This window comes from Cryptomeria japonica, chromosome 5, assembly GCF_030272615.1.
Source record: "Cryptomeria japonica chromosome 5, Sugi_1.0, whole genome shotgun sequence".
Lineage (NCBI taxonomy): Eukaryota > Viridiplantae > Streptophyta > Pinopsida > Cupressales > Cupressaceae > Cryptomeria > Cryptomeria japonica.
The window spans coordinates 14263647-14278928 of NC_081409.1; positions in this window are offsets into that span (position 1 = coordinate 14263647).

Consider the following 15282-nt stretch of genomic DNA (forward strand, 5'->3'; position numbering starts at 1 on the left):
AAATCTTTTGAAATGAGCCTTTGCATTGACTAGGGGAAGTTGGGAATAATATTCCCATACCTTCTTTTGTCCTTCTTTATCCCCTAATTGACCCTCCACCTATAAGCCTGGGAATTTGCCAGCTCTCGCGACCACCCAAATGACATAAGATGTGAAGAAGAATTTCTTAGTCTGGTGGACCTCCTTCATTTGTTTGTAGATGTTGTCTGAGAGGATCTGAGGCCAGTCAAAATATTTCTTTCCCATCACAATATTAGTCATGAACTGAAACATCCACAGATGAAAGTGTTTACAATCGGGCTTGCCAAAGGCCCTGTTTAGCATGATAATCAGGTCTCTTTGGGTCTCCTTGAATTTTGCTCTCAGGAGCTTTGTTGCCTTCAGACCTATTTTCCTCTCTTCCTCCAACCAGTTCTCATTCATGTGCCTTTTGTTTACTGTAACTTTGTCATTCCATACCTTTAAGGCCTCCTCTTCGGTTGAGAGGAATATCTCATGTGGTTGGGATTCCGAACACGAATCCCAACATGTTAGGGGATAAATCTATGACTATTTTTCCCTGTGTGTTGGTGCACTTTCTGGTATCAAGGTCATAAAATTGGGCAATTGTCATTATGAAGTCAGGTGCTTGCATCGATTATGGAAAGATAGTCGTCTCTACTAGGCCTGATCTTTTAATTCTCTTATGTGGGGCCTCCAATCTTGGCTTATCCAGCTGGGTTATGATATCCTCAATTTTGATATGGCCAATTTCAATGTCAGTGACCCATTTGACTTGATCATCCAACTTTGAGGCATAGACTTGTCCTTGATAGTGGTATTTCATGGTCGTTGGAAGTCGATCAATATCTTTGCCTCTTTTGTTGGAAGATGAGTCCATCTAACTGCTTAAATCTGCAAGAAGAAAGCAAGTTTCAGTTCCTTATCCAAAATATTCAAAATTAATTCACTTTGGGACTTCGGGGTTCCGAAGTCCCGGGGTAGGAAGTTTTCCTTTTAAAACAGGGTCCGAAACTCTGAGGTTTCGGGGTTCTGGGCTAGGTACACATGGATGAAGTTTGGAACTCTGAGGTTTTGGGATGGGTAGATAATAAATGGTTCTAGAACTTTGAGGTTCTGGGGTTCCGGGATGGGTATGTGTGGAGGAAGTTCAAAACTCTAGGGTTTTGGGGTTTAAAGTTTAAGCTCATCTCAGGACTTCGGGGTCCCGAGCCAAATAAAAGACCCAATAGGACTTTAGAAAGATGACTTATAAAGGTGGACCTCAGAACTCTGGGGTTCCAAGGTTCCGGGCTAAGTGGGAGCACGTCGTCTTAACAAAGGATAATCCAAACCTTTGGGGTTCCGAGTGGGGACAAGCAATCAACCCATAATTTTGAGGGTCCGGGGTAGGAAACTTAGGGCATGCGGGAACAAGCAAGAAAAATGAGAAAAAACAAAAAAGAAGAAGACAAACAAAACCCACGAAAGAAGAAAAGATCTAACCTACAAACAACAAAGAGGGCAAGGAAAATCACTGACTTGGTGAAACAAAACACCCAAGAATGCAAGGAAGCTCAAAGGTTCAAAAGCTCACAGTCGAGAGGCAAGGAAGAAAGAGATCTAAAGGTGGAATGCACAAATGAGCTTCAAAAAGCTCACTATTCATATTTATACACCCCCCCCCAAAAAAAGCTTTAAACAGGACCTCGGGACTCTGGGGTCCCGAGGTTCCGAGCTCGACGACCAAAACACAAAACAAGACACTTCACCTCAGGACTCCGGGGTTCCAGAGTTTCGAGGTAAAGAAAGGAAAAGAAAGAACACAAGGATCTGGGGTTGAGAAAACACAACACACCTCAGGACTCCGGAGTTCTGAGATAAAGAACACAAAAAACACACCTCGGGACTTTGGAGTTCTGAGATAAAGAACACAAAAAATACACCTCGAGACTTCGGGACTTCAGAGTTCCGAGGTAAAGAACACAAAACACACACCTCGGGACTTCGGGACTCCAGAGTTCCGAGGTAAAGAACACAAAAACATAAGACACAGAGACCAACCTCGGGACTTTGGAGGTCCGAGGTTCCGAGGTGGACAAAGCAAAGAAACAAAAGGAAAGAGACGTCGGGACTCCGAGGTTTCGAGGTAAAGGAAACAAAAACCAAAATAACAAAGCAACACAAAGCAGAAACATGGGACCCTTATGTCGACACAAGGAAACTAATAGGGGATAGATATGCAGGGCATAACAGGTTTGTAGATTTGTATATATTCCATTATTTAGATGCCTTATATAATGTCAATGTATGGATGTTCAAGTGGATTTCAGATTTACAAAGATATTTTTGTAGGTTTTACATGTTAAATAAAATAAGCCATATGCATATATTTGATAAGACTGAATTGAGGATGTTTTGGATGAAGACAAATATAGGTTTGCATGGCTTATTGGAGGATTCTTATTGATCTCTGGTTACTCCTATGTGGGTTTATTCAAAAAATTAACTATAGCATTTATTTTTGTGTTTGAGTATTGGAAATCCACATGTTATGCCTTATTATCTCTATTATGCTTGATAATTGTATACGGTGAAATTTGGAGATCAAAACTATAGCAAAACCATAAAAGATCCAATGACATAAAACCCTAGTTCTACAATCAAGGATCCACCATACACGAATGAAGAACCTAAAACATGCAAATCATAACAAAATAGAAAGATTATACCATTTACATGCTTAGTAGGGTTTGATCTCCATTGTTTCCTATTTCCATTGATCTTGTTTGATATATTTTCTCTCAGATTTTGTATGTGTGCACAAGAGCTCAACAAAGAACGGATTGTGGTTGTGTAGTCACTTGATTGCATGAAGGCTTGACTGCTTAAAAGTGTATATAGAGAACACCTTAGGGATAGGATTAAGAGGTGAAAGGATAAATGGTCGGCTGGGATTAAAGGGTAGGTAAAGAAAATAATAAAATATGAAGGGGGTAGTTAGGATAAAATGAAGAGATAAGTGACAAGTGCCATGGCGGGAAAAAGTTAATGAATGAATTAAATAAATGACGATCTATTTAATTAATAGAAGAAGTGGGACCAATTAAATAAATAAAATATTTATTTAATTTAGGGAAAAGATAAATTTAAATAAAAATATATATTTATTTAAATAGGGAAAAGGCTAGAAGAGGATAAATGAATTAATTAAATAAATAAATATCTATTTAATTAATAGATGGATTAAGATAAAATAATTAAATAAATAAAATATTTATTTAATTATGATAGGACAATTTTAGGTGTCTACAATAATAATGTGGGGTTGAATCTTTCAATTATTTAAGATTGGAGCATTAACTATGTATTTCTCATTTAAGATATTGCATATGTGCTAATCTTGTTAATTTTATGATGAAAAATTGGTTTGGTGGACTTTGTTGTTGGTCACTGTTGTTACATGTGTATGTTTATTGCAATGAGAGAGGAATTTTTTGGGAGTACCTAATATTGTTATTCATTTGAATCCTAGAAAGTAGATTACGGTGTATGAGAAGCTCTATTCACTTTTACTATAGTTTTGGTAATGATATTGGTCATGATGTCATGTATAACTCAGTATAACTTTTAGTGGGAGCTTCATGTAGTTACATAATGTGTTCTATCTTCTTTGTTTCAAAATTTTGGTTGTAAGTTATTGTTGCAATGCGTAGTGAGCCATTAATAGTACTTGATTAGAAAATAGATAATCATTTGCAATGGGAGTTGGTGTCATTTGAAGCTCTTTAATTCTATATTTGGACTATAGTAGGATTTTGACATATTTCGTTCTATTGACAAAGGATGTTGTATCTTCTTGGTTTGGAGATCATGGTTTGACTCTTCCATTTGAGAACTCTTGGAATTAAGTTCTTTGATTGTGTTGGGGCCACAAAAGATCTTCAGTAAGGAGATGGTTATCATAATGCTCAGAGAGATTGGTTACATAGTTTAGTTGGAGCTTTGACAATGATGTGGGTTCATCATTTGACGATGGATGATTATCTTCATGTTGTTTGGAGATGCTGACATATTGGTTTTCCATGGAAGTCTCTTGATTCTTTGGTGAGATGTTGATTATGAAATTTTCTTTGGAGTGTATGATATTTCTTTGAGGAGATATTAGATCATGATGTCATGATACATTCCTAATCTTATTGTTAGATCTTTGAAAATGGTCTTGTTGGTTCTCTTTGGTTTCGAGTATCAATCATTTGCATGGAGCTTCATGATTTTGCAGGGTTGGATTTGAAGTTGGCATGGATTTATTGGTGGATGCTCATGGAGACTATATAGACTTAAGTAATTCTATGAGATCCCTTTTTTTAGGATCATGTGTCGAGATGGTTACTCTTTGATGATAATTTTACCATAAAGACCGAGGAGCCTACACTTGGTTGTGGATGTGAACCCATTATGGACCTGAAGAGAAGATTGCCATTTATTGCAATCTTGAATTGCTTAGTATGGTATGCTCATGATAATCTTGTTTTTCACTCTTGGTCTACTTAGTAGGTGAATTATCTACGAGGTATTTATTGCCTGGTTATTAGATGCATTCTTTATTTTGTATCTTGTCTTCCCATGTTAATTTAGTCTTGAATATAGTGGTTTTGAGGATTTATTAAAAAGAAGATATAGGTTTTATGGATTTTTTTTGTTCTCCTTGTTGTTGGACTTGAGCTATTGTTCTAGTTTTCAGGACATATTTGGTGAGGTACATGAAATGGTTTGTGACTTTTGGCATATTCTTTTTGTTGTGGTAATGTTTGATTTGCCTTTGGTATGAGAGGTTTACATCTATTCCTGTCATGTTTCATTTGATTTGAATGTTAGATGTTTTTATTCTTTTAGTTTAGGAATGGTGAAGGGGATTTTACATTACATTTCTTAGTACACGTTAGTGTGGAACAAGGATATGGGTTGATTTGCAAGTTCTCTCTTTGGTCTCATTCTTCTTTCTGGATGTTTGTATTCACATGGTTGAGTGTGAATAACATGGGGAAGCTATGAAGAGTAGTGGTAAGAGAGGTATTGCAACATATTTGATTGTAGGATTTTCATATCATTGTTTGTTTCCTTTACACTATGTAATGCAGGAGTTAGCCACATCCTCTATGTAAAGTACTATAGACGAACTTCATATTCTTTTATCTATTTTTAGATTTGGCATTACTCGTGAAGTGGGAGTTTTTATATATATGTATGGTTATCCTCTTCACTATCTTGTTTTTTTTAATTATTGATGTGATGATGAGTTTGCATGTTTTAGTGTTTGGATCTATGAGTTATGTAGTTGTGTGAAATGATCACCTATTTAGTTGCAATTGGATGAATTGAATGTTGAATTCTATATATATGATATTATTTTAGTATTGAGGCAAACTTTTTTATTTGGCTTTGTCTGTGGTAATTTCGACATTAGTATGTTGCATTGAGATAGGAGGATAGATATAAAAAGACTTTATTGCATATTTAGAGTTGATATGTTGATGGCACAAAGTTTTTTTATATTGGTAACTTGGTTTGAGGTACGGTTGCTTGTATGAATTGTAATTTGTTGTGGTTGCTATTCTAACTGGTATGATTAAGCCAATTACTGAAAGCCTTTGTTATCATTTAAATTTGGTGCTTATGTTTGTGTAAAGATTGGTGTAGGTTCTAGTAAAAGTTGATATTTTTCACCTTGGAATGTTCTTTTTCTTTCATATGTGACATGTCGAATAATATGAGGATTTTTTTTTTTTTGATGATGGTTATCATGGTTGCTTTTGGAGATATATTGTTGGAGCATTAAATAATGTTGAAGATTCATATGGTAGATAGATAGTTAAGGGATAATTTTCCCTTGTTTGGTGATTCCTATGGGTGTATTTACAATGTATGATGTCAAGTGGGAGAATGTTAGGATTAATATGCCCTTTGCCTTGTAAATCCTATGACATGGTTCCATCATCCTTGGAAAGTGTCCTATGGGACTTAAGGAGTATTGAAAAAACAAATTGTAATATTTATTCTCACTATTGTTTATAACACATTCATAATGGGTGATTAGTTCCACTAGTAGTGATAAAGGTGAGTTATGAACACAATTATTTAATATTATTTTCCCTACATGTGGAAACCTAGAATGAAATACTTAATGACTTAGGAAGTGGATGAATGAGTGACCTTTGGGATTTTCCAAGTGGATTCTTGAAAGACACAAGAGGTGTCTCTTGGTATTCCATCTTTTATTATATTTAATGTAATGCATGACTTGCAAGATGGGGTGTCCTAGTTGGACGTAAAGTATTGAAGCCAAAACTAGTCTTCTTTCAGCTTCCATGGAGGTAATCTAAGGGTTGTGGTCATTTAGAATGAAGAGCCTTATTTGGACACCTTTGTTGGTAGTTTTGGAGCTCTTTCCATTCTATAAATTCAACTCTTTGGATGTAGAAAATACAATAAAATGAAGAAAAAATGAATGTAGAGTTATTTTGTAGGAACACAGATAGGCGGCAATAATAAGGAGGCTATTCATAGGTACACATTGCTTCCATGTTCTAAAGGAAAAGAGGAGAATGGAAGTGAATGCATTGTAATCATATTTATTGTTGATAATTGTAATAGGTGAAAATGAGAATAACTAGTTTATGCATGCAAACGAGGAAATCAATTCAATTTTACAACAATACATTTAAGTAAATGAAATCCAGTAGGCTTATCCTCAAAATCTATTGGGAAAGGGGTCGACCACAGTCTGAATTCACTTACCTAATTTTAGTTAAAAATGATTTCAGAATTACATGAATTGAATGCAAGAACTAAGGTTGATGATGTAAAATTGAGAATGATCAACATGCATGGACAATTTCAAAACAATATATGTAGACATAAAGTACAGATCTAGAAATGGGAAGTAGAGAGGAACCTATGGCTAAAATTGGGGCTCGTAAATGTGGGTCAATGATGTTAGGTGACCTTGACCCAAAGGTGTTGGATGCAAGCAACAAAAATAGTTTTGGAATCAGATGTCGCTTTGATTATATCTTTGGAATTTCATCATAAAAGTGCCAGTCTTTGATTCTAGGCATCCTTGACCTAATCTTTTTGCTTCTTGAAAATCTGGTCTCATGCATCTTAGTTTTCTCTTTCTAGATATATATTTGTTGTCTCTAGAATTTATCACCTACACACACAAGAGGGGGAAATATTGCTAGGTTGATAAGGTTTGCCTAGGTCAAACACCTAGTTTGAAATTAACCCTATGATGAATTGAAATGAAAAGGAAAGTGTGCTTTTATAGGGTAGAGGCTAGATATGAAATTGAAATGCTTAATTGAAATTTTATACTTTTATGAATCTTCTTTGTCTTGAAGTCTTGATGGAAAGATTGATGTTGTTATGTAGGAATTCATGCATGTCTTCATACGAACTTGATGATGCATGGTATCTTGAATACTTTAAATCTCAATACTTGACCTCTCCTTCATTGTTCTAATGATGCTTGATTACTTGCTCGCTTGAATTTGAAGAATTATAATAGGAAACTTGTGGAGAGATGTTTCAAATGAGGGGATAAGACTTGCTTTTATACCTATCCTTATGAAACATATTGAAAATAATTAAGAAGGCCAGCACGGGAAATAGGTTTCAGCTCAAGATTTCTTGACCATCAGAGGGTTCAAAAATGGGCCCTCTTGGTTTGGACAAGGGTGTTAGGTGTCCCTAACTAGGAGGTCAATGGCGCTAGGCACCCTTGACCAACCCATCTGGGGTGAACCAAGGTCTAGGAAGCAAGGTAGAAGATGAAGATCACATATTTGGAATTGGTGTAAGAAGAATCAAGCATTATTAGGGCATAGAAGGAAGAAATGCCAAAGTGAGGCCCAAGTGAGTATGAAATTGTATACCAAGACAATTTACGACACTACAATAATGCATACTTGGTCTCTTTTCTTGGTAGAGTTTTTTCATACAAGGGGTTTTCCATGTAAATCACGTGCTATGTGGTGTTCTTAAGTTGTCAATTTGTGCCTCATTGCTGCTATCTTATGGTGATGATATTCTTTATTTATTGTTGTTATAAGTTCGCATAAGATTATATATGTAGGCTATTTTTTGGCATCATTAAGAAGACATATTTAAGCATGGTTTTACATATTAAGGCAACTTAATTTTCAGATTTGCATATAAGTTTCAAGTATTAATGTTGTAGTTTTTCAAGCCTTGTATCTCATCCTTTGATTGGTTTACTGAATAAAGATCAATCTTCACAATCTTTGCTATTGAACCTATATATTTCTGAACAAAGTAACTGTGAAGATTTGACAATTTCATCTATGGGACCTTTTCATCCATGGGATTATGAGGATTTGACAATTGCATATAGGTTTTGATTAATTTTGGGACCTTTTCATCTATGGGACCTTTCTCTTGGCAAAGTTTGAGATCTCAAGAGAATCCTAAACTTTTGGATTTTGGTCCAAAAGTTCTTTCGAGATTCGAGATCCCAAAAGGAATTTTATTTTTATTCAACTTTTAATTTATTTTTTTGGATTTTAAATATTTAATTTTTTTATGTTTTGGATTTTTTAAATATTTTGAAGAATTGTTTAATTTTTGGTTTTTTGATAAATATTTAACCTAAAACTAAGAAAAAACAACAAAAAATAAAAAAACCAACAAAAACTAAAGAACGACACCAAAAAACACAAAATGACAAACGAAGGCGTAAACAATAAATAATGGCGAAGGGAGCCCGTAGACAAACGTGAAAATGAAAAACAAATTGAGGGGAAAAAAGGTGAGAATAGGGATTGAGGTGCCGGAGGACGAAGGAATTTTGGATTTTTTTTACTTGGTCACTTACACAAATATGAATATACCTCGTGTAATTATGGAATCAATTCCACAATTTTTTATATCTAATCCTTTGTATAAATTTGATTTGTGGCATTCCTCAATCTTGGGAATTATTTGACTTTGTTTTTGAACATGTATTAAAACTTGGTCGTGTGGTTGGGAGTTGCACATTATAGTGATAATTTGTCCCTTGTATCAAACTCTAGAAGGATGCGAGTCAACGACTTTTAAAATGATAAAGGAAAACAAGAAGCCAAGTGGTATGTTCTATAATGTTTATGACATGCAAACTTACCTTGATGATCCTTAATCCATGCAAAAAAAATAAATCTTTAACATGCTCTAGATTATACTTGTTCAAATGAATTAAGGTTAATACTTAAATACAACTGTAAAGACACAAGTGAAATACTTCATGTTTTAAGAAAACAAATAACAACTAAATGAAGGGAAAACAAGTGTACCAACATTTCAATTTATAACTTATAATTAAGCAACCATAATTATGCAAGTTCCCTAAATCATTAATGTAAAATACAAATTTAAATCTAGATGAGAAATAAACAAACTTGAAAATCAAAACCATTTCCTAAAACTAAATATAGATAAAACAATTTGAAAAAAATAAATAAATTACAAACTATACATTTTTACTATTACAATTATATTAGATTTTAATTTGATTCTATTTATAAATCTAGGTGTGAATAAAGAGAGGTCCCACACCAATAATTAATAAAAAATATCTCTAATTATGAGTAAGATTTGAGTAAAGGGGATGTGAATAAAGAGAGGTCTTTTAAATTGATTCTATTTATAAATCTAGGTGTGAATAAAGAGAGGTCCCACACCAATAATTAATAAAAAAATATCTCTAATTATGAGTAAGATTTGAGTAAAGGGGATGTGAAGTTGAAGTTGGTCAACTAATATCTTAAATGACCAAAGATTCTTCCTTATAATTAATGATTGATGTTGATACATTACAAATGCATTGACAATATTTAATTCCTCCTTATCGAAAAGAATAATATATATTTATTTTCCATTAGTCAAAAAGGGTGTGCTCATCAATTCAAGAATGCTTCCCAATTTTACATGTGATCACCTTACTCGAGGTTTCTTTATAGATCACATTAAAATATTTCATAATAATTAATGTGCATAATTTAAGCGAGTTATTTATAATTTTTAATATTAAAAAGTGTAATTGTGAATATTATATATTTATATTCTTTTATAATAGTTATATAAGTGATGTATTTTTGGTTCATCGTATCAGATGTCTTGATTCTTTCTTAATTGATTCTCAAATATCGTAACTTGATCTTCAAAGAGTTGACTAGAAAAATCATCAATCATATTTTATTATTTAATTTTGATTTCTCTCAAAAAATTTTGCAAAATTATTACTCCAGAGTGCTAACTTTTGAATGTCAAGGGAAAGACATAGTAGAAAAAGGAATTCCAAATGAGTCATCTCAAGTGATCACATCTAAGAATATGGAGACGACTTTACATAAATGACAAGTTGCATGGGTCATCAATTGCTTTGTAATGAAAGACATGCTTACTACTTCATCTTCAAGTAAGTATCACACTCATCATGTTGACATTCATTCATTTTGGATAAGCATAGTATTGTGTTTAGTGACATGACTTTAGGTTTGCCATTAGATGGAGTATTCTAATACATCATAAAGTTGGAGTTGGGTTCTAAGTGGGTCATTAACAACCTGTAGTACCATCTCCAAATATGCAAATAAAAAATATAGAAAGGCTATAAAAGAATTATTGGAGATGGCTCACATTAAACTCAATTCTAGCCCATTTACATCATCTATGATTCTTTTGATGAAGAAAGATGCTACCATGAGGATGTGAATTGACTACAAAGTATTGAACAAGAAGACTATACAAAATGGATATCATAATCCTATGATTGATGAGCTAATTGATGAGTTCCATGGAGCAATCTACTTCTCAAAGATTGATTTAAGGTTAGGGCACCATTAGATCCATGCATGTAATACATAAGGACATGCACAAAACAATTTTTTTATTTCACATTAGAAACTTTGAGTTCTTGGTGTTACAACTCTCTCTACTTTATTTTATTTATTATTTTATTAATGTGTAATAATTACATAAATACATATTAGATGTTGAAAAAATAAGATAATGATAGGTAGCATTTCAAAATTGATATCCTTGAAATGTTATGTAGGGCCATTTGTGTTGATGTCACATGAGGATTAGCTTATTATTATGTATATTGATTTTTGTTTAGTTGACACTATTGCATGTGAATAGGGATATATGAATTGTATTTAATATTTAAGAATTCATTAACGTTTAGAGACACTTGTCATAACAAATCTACATTAATTAAGTTTGATTATATGTATAGTAATAATTTTAGCAATCATAAAATGTTTTCATGATGTGTTATATCGTGATGTGTGATTAACATATGTATGAAAATGTAGACACCTAAATTTATCCGAACTTATAAATATTTGTTATTTATTTAATTATTTTACCATTATTCCTCTATTACTTAAATAAATATTTTAATTTACTCAATTAAGTCCTTATCCTTAACCTCTATCTTATTAAATAAATATTTTTATTTATTTAATTAATTCATTAAGATTTTATTTCCTATAGCTAAATGGATATTTATTATTTATTTAATTATTCTAATTTCCTTTTTCAACTCTTAATTAAGTAAATAGTTCTCTTTATTTAATTAATTTATTATCCTCTTCTATCTAATCCTAGCCCTCCATCTTGTTCACATGGATCAAAATCTAAACTAGTAGTCATGTGACAAGTGTTTCACTTTGTCCCCTTCACATGTTTAACTTGCCTTATCTATATTCATTAAACTTAGAATTCTATTAAAAAGTCAACCAACCTCTTAATCTCATTAATGGTCATGCATATAGTGTACCTGCTATCATTGATTTCTTGCTATCATACTTGAATCAACAATCAACCACACTTTACTCTTTTGTTCCATCTTGTGTTAGTGATTAAAGCTCAGAGAAAATACTATTATCCATAAAGTCTTAAAAGAATGGAGAACAATGGAGTCAAGCTTATCAGTGTGTGAAGTTATACATTGTTTGTTTCATTTTCTTGCACTTGAATTAGAGATTAATTGGTGTTGATTTGTTTGTATATTCTAGGCTTGTGATGGGGCTTTTGATGAGTTTACAATAGGTTTACATTTCAATAAATAAAGAAAATATATTTTTATTACTTTGATTTACATAAGATAATCATGCAAGAAATTATATCATGCAACATGTCCTATATGTGGTTATTATTTGTTTATTTTGATATCATGTAGTACAATTGTAATATTTAAACAATTTACATTGTGTAATTGTTACAAATAAATAAATTGTAAGCATATTATTGTAATTGATTTATTACATAAATATCTTGTACATTTATAATATTTTAGCCACGTGAGACTAAATCTCCATTATAGTGCCACTACTTGGTAGAGGTTAAAAATAGCCCATTGTGGTGGGGGCAAACAGAGGGATGAGAACATATATAATTGAGGAATCTTGTGATATATAGAGACATGATTATGTTAGGAAAAAATGGAAATCAAGGAAGCATAACATTAAGTAGAAAAAGGAGAACAATGACAAAGAAAAGGAGTAGACCAAGAAGAAATTTCAAGTATGAGATTTTGGCCTAGAAATGCGATTGAGTTTTCTATTACCAAAATTTATGCTTAATAAAGTTACACAATAATTATACATTTTTTTAGATGCATCAAATCACAAATTGTTGAATTATAACTTGAACTTCAATTATGGAGTGTAAGAATATGTTATTGTAATTTATGTCTCATGTAATTACACTTTACTTAAGTTGACTTAGGATAATGCATATCATAGTAATTTGCATTTGAGACACTTAGGGAATTGCATATCTAGGGAATATGGTTGTAGGAGAAATTCCACCTTTGGTGGGTGATCCACCTTTAGTGGAATTATCTATTGTTTCTCCTACCTACTCCTAGCCACTCTTGCATCTCATTGGGCCACATGTCATGATTGTGTGCTCTCATTTCCCTATAGCCTTTCCTTTATAAGTAGGCTCATGTACACTGTATGTAATCCAGTTGATGATCCAACTATTGCATCATTGATAGGAATACAATTTATTATTGTCACATATTATTTCTCGCTTGTTCTTGTGCTTTCCATTGCCTCTAGATCTTGGGTGGCTACCTCCGTAGCCAATTATTACATGGTATTAGAGCCATTAGAGTGCTATTGGGTTGCTATAAGAAATTTGGTGCAATTTGGGGTTTTGTATTCTGGAGCTTTCTATTGCAGGCCAATATTGGAGGTTGTTGGGTCAAATTATAGGTTACCATTGGATTGAGGAGGTTCAAGAAATTTAGAATTGCCTTTTGTTTCATCAAAATCCAACACCGAAGGCCAAATCTACAACCATTTGAAGGTGGAGGGTGGTTACTTGACCTAGGAGCAATCTGCAAGTTTAGTGCACTTTGGGTCAAATCCGACATCACCATCATATTCAGAAGGCCCAAAAGCCCCAAGATCTCATGTTCATTCGTCAAAATTGGACATCCTCACCCCGAGTTGAGAAAATGTCCCCTCTCCCTAGTCATACATACGTCATTGTTGCAGGTCGAGTATGATTTTTTTAAAAATTAAAACTTAAAAAAAATTACTTTTGCGATTATTTTTTGAAAAATTTAATTAAATTTTTGCATTTTAAATTTTTTAGTTGACCATTTTGCATCTTGAGAAGAATACAATTTGTTCTTGTCTATTTTGTTCTCTCTTGTTTTTGTGTTATTCATTGACCTCTAGATCTTGGGTTGTTATAGGCAAATTCTTACATGCTCGCATAGGGCCTTGTGCAAGTGGTACCTGTGCAGTACCCTCGTGCAATCCCTTTTATTAATTTTTTTTAAAAGTTTTTTTTGAGTAAAAATTATAAAATAAACATCATTTTAAAATAATTTTTAAAAAGTCTTAATGAAGTTAAATATTAGAAAAAAAACAATTTTAATAAAAAAAATTCTTTGATAATTTTTTGTTAAAGTTTTTTAATATATTAAATAAAATTTTAATATATTATGGAGTGCAAGAATGTGTTGGTGTAATTTATGTCTCATGTAATTGCACTTAAGTTGACTTAGGATAATGCATATCTTAGTAATTTGCATATGAGACACTTAGGGAATTGTATATCTAGGGAATATGGTTGTAGGAGAAATTCCACCTCCGATGCGTGATCCACTTTCAGTGGAATTATATATTGTTTCTATTGGAAGTACGCGTTGATGTGTTGTTGTGGTTGTCATTGATGTCAAACTTGTTGTTCTAGATTGGTCCAGAATGTATATTGGTTCAAAATGTCTATAGTGTAGAGTTATCTTGTTGTGTTATTGATGTTGTAGTTGTTCTATTGGTTGTTCTAGAAGTGTTTGGGTTCGGAATTTGTTGCTAGTATTGAGTGTTGTTGTTATCTTCATTGGGTATAGTTTTGGTATCATGAATATGATGGTTTTGTGTTCCAGAAACATCCTTGTGTTCTCCAGTTGTTGTGGCATTGATCATTGTTACTTGTGAGATTCTATGTTTGACCTATCCTTAGGTTCAAATATGATATGTGGAAGAGTTTTTTATATGTCATGGGTCTCACCATAGTGTGTGGAGATCCAAATTTGAGTTATTTTCATTAGAGAGTATGTTCTTGACTGTTAATTGCTTATATGGATATGTAGCGTGTGGATATATTGTTGGTTATGTTCTGGTGATTGTGGATCGATGAATTGATCTTTGGAAGATATGTTTTCGTCCCCTCTTTCTCTTGGAGTTGATCAATGTGTGTATTTATGGTCGAAAAATGTATCTTGATTGAGGCCGACTTGGTTTAAGCTTTGATGATCTATCTTGTATATAAGACATATGTATGTTTTAGTTATCGTGTGAAGAGAGATGTGGAGTGGTAGATGATGTGGTGAATAACAAAGATCAGAGAAAATGAGTATGAGGTGTGGATTGTAGATGTATGAAGCGAGGATAATCAGTGAGGTTTGGTAAAGAGCAAAAGGAGAGTTGTGTTTGAATGATATGCAAGTTGTGCTGAGACTATGATAGAGAGTTGAGATAGAGTGTTGGCAATTGAGATCAGAGTTGTGTGTGTATTGATGTTGGTCGCTTGATGCAACGTTCAAGGACAACCTCATGATCAATAGATTCTTCTTTTCATACCATTTTTGTATCTCACCCTGAGTGTAGTTAGCTTCAAGCTTTGCAAGTTCAGAGTAGTTAGCTCTTTTTGTTGTAACTGTTAGAGTTATCATGTATTAGCTAATAATTATTTATTTAATTATTAGTCTATTAT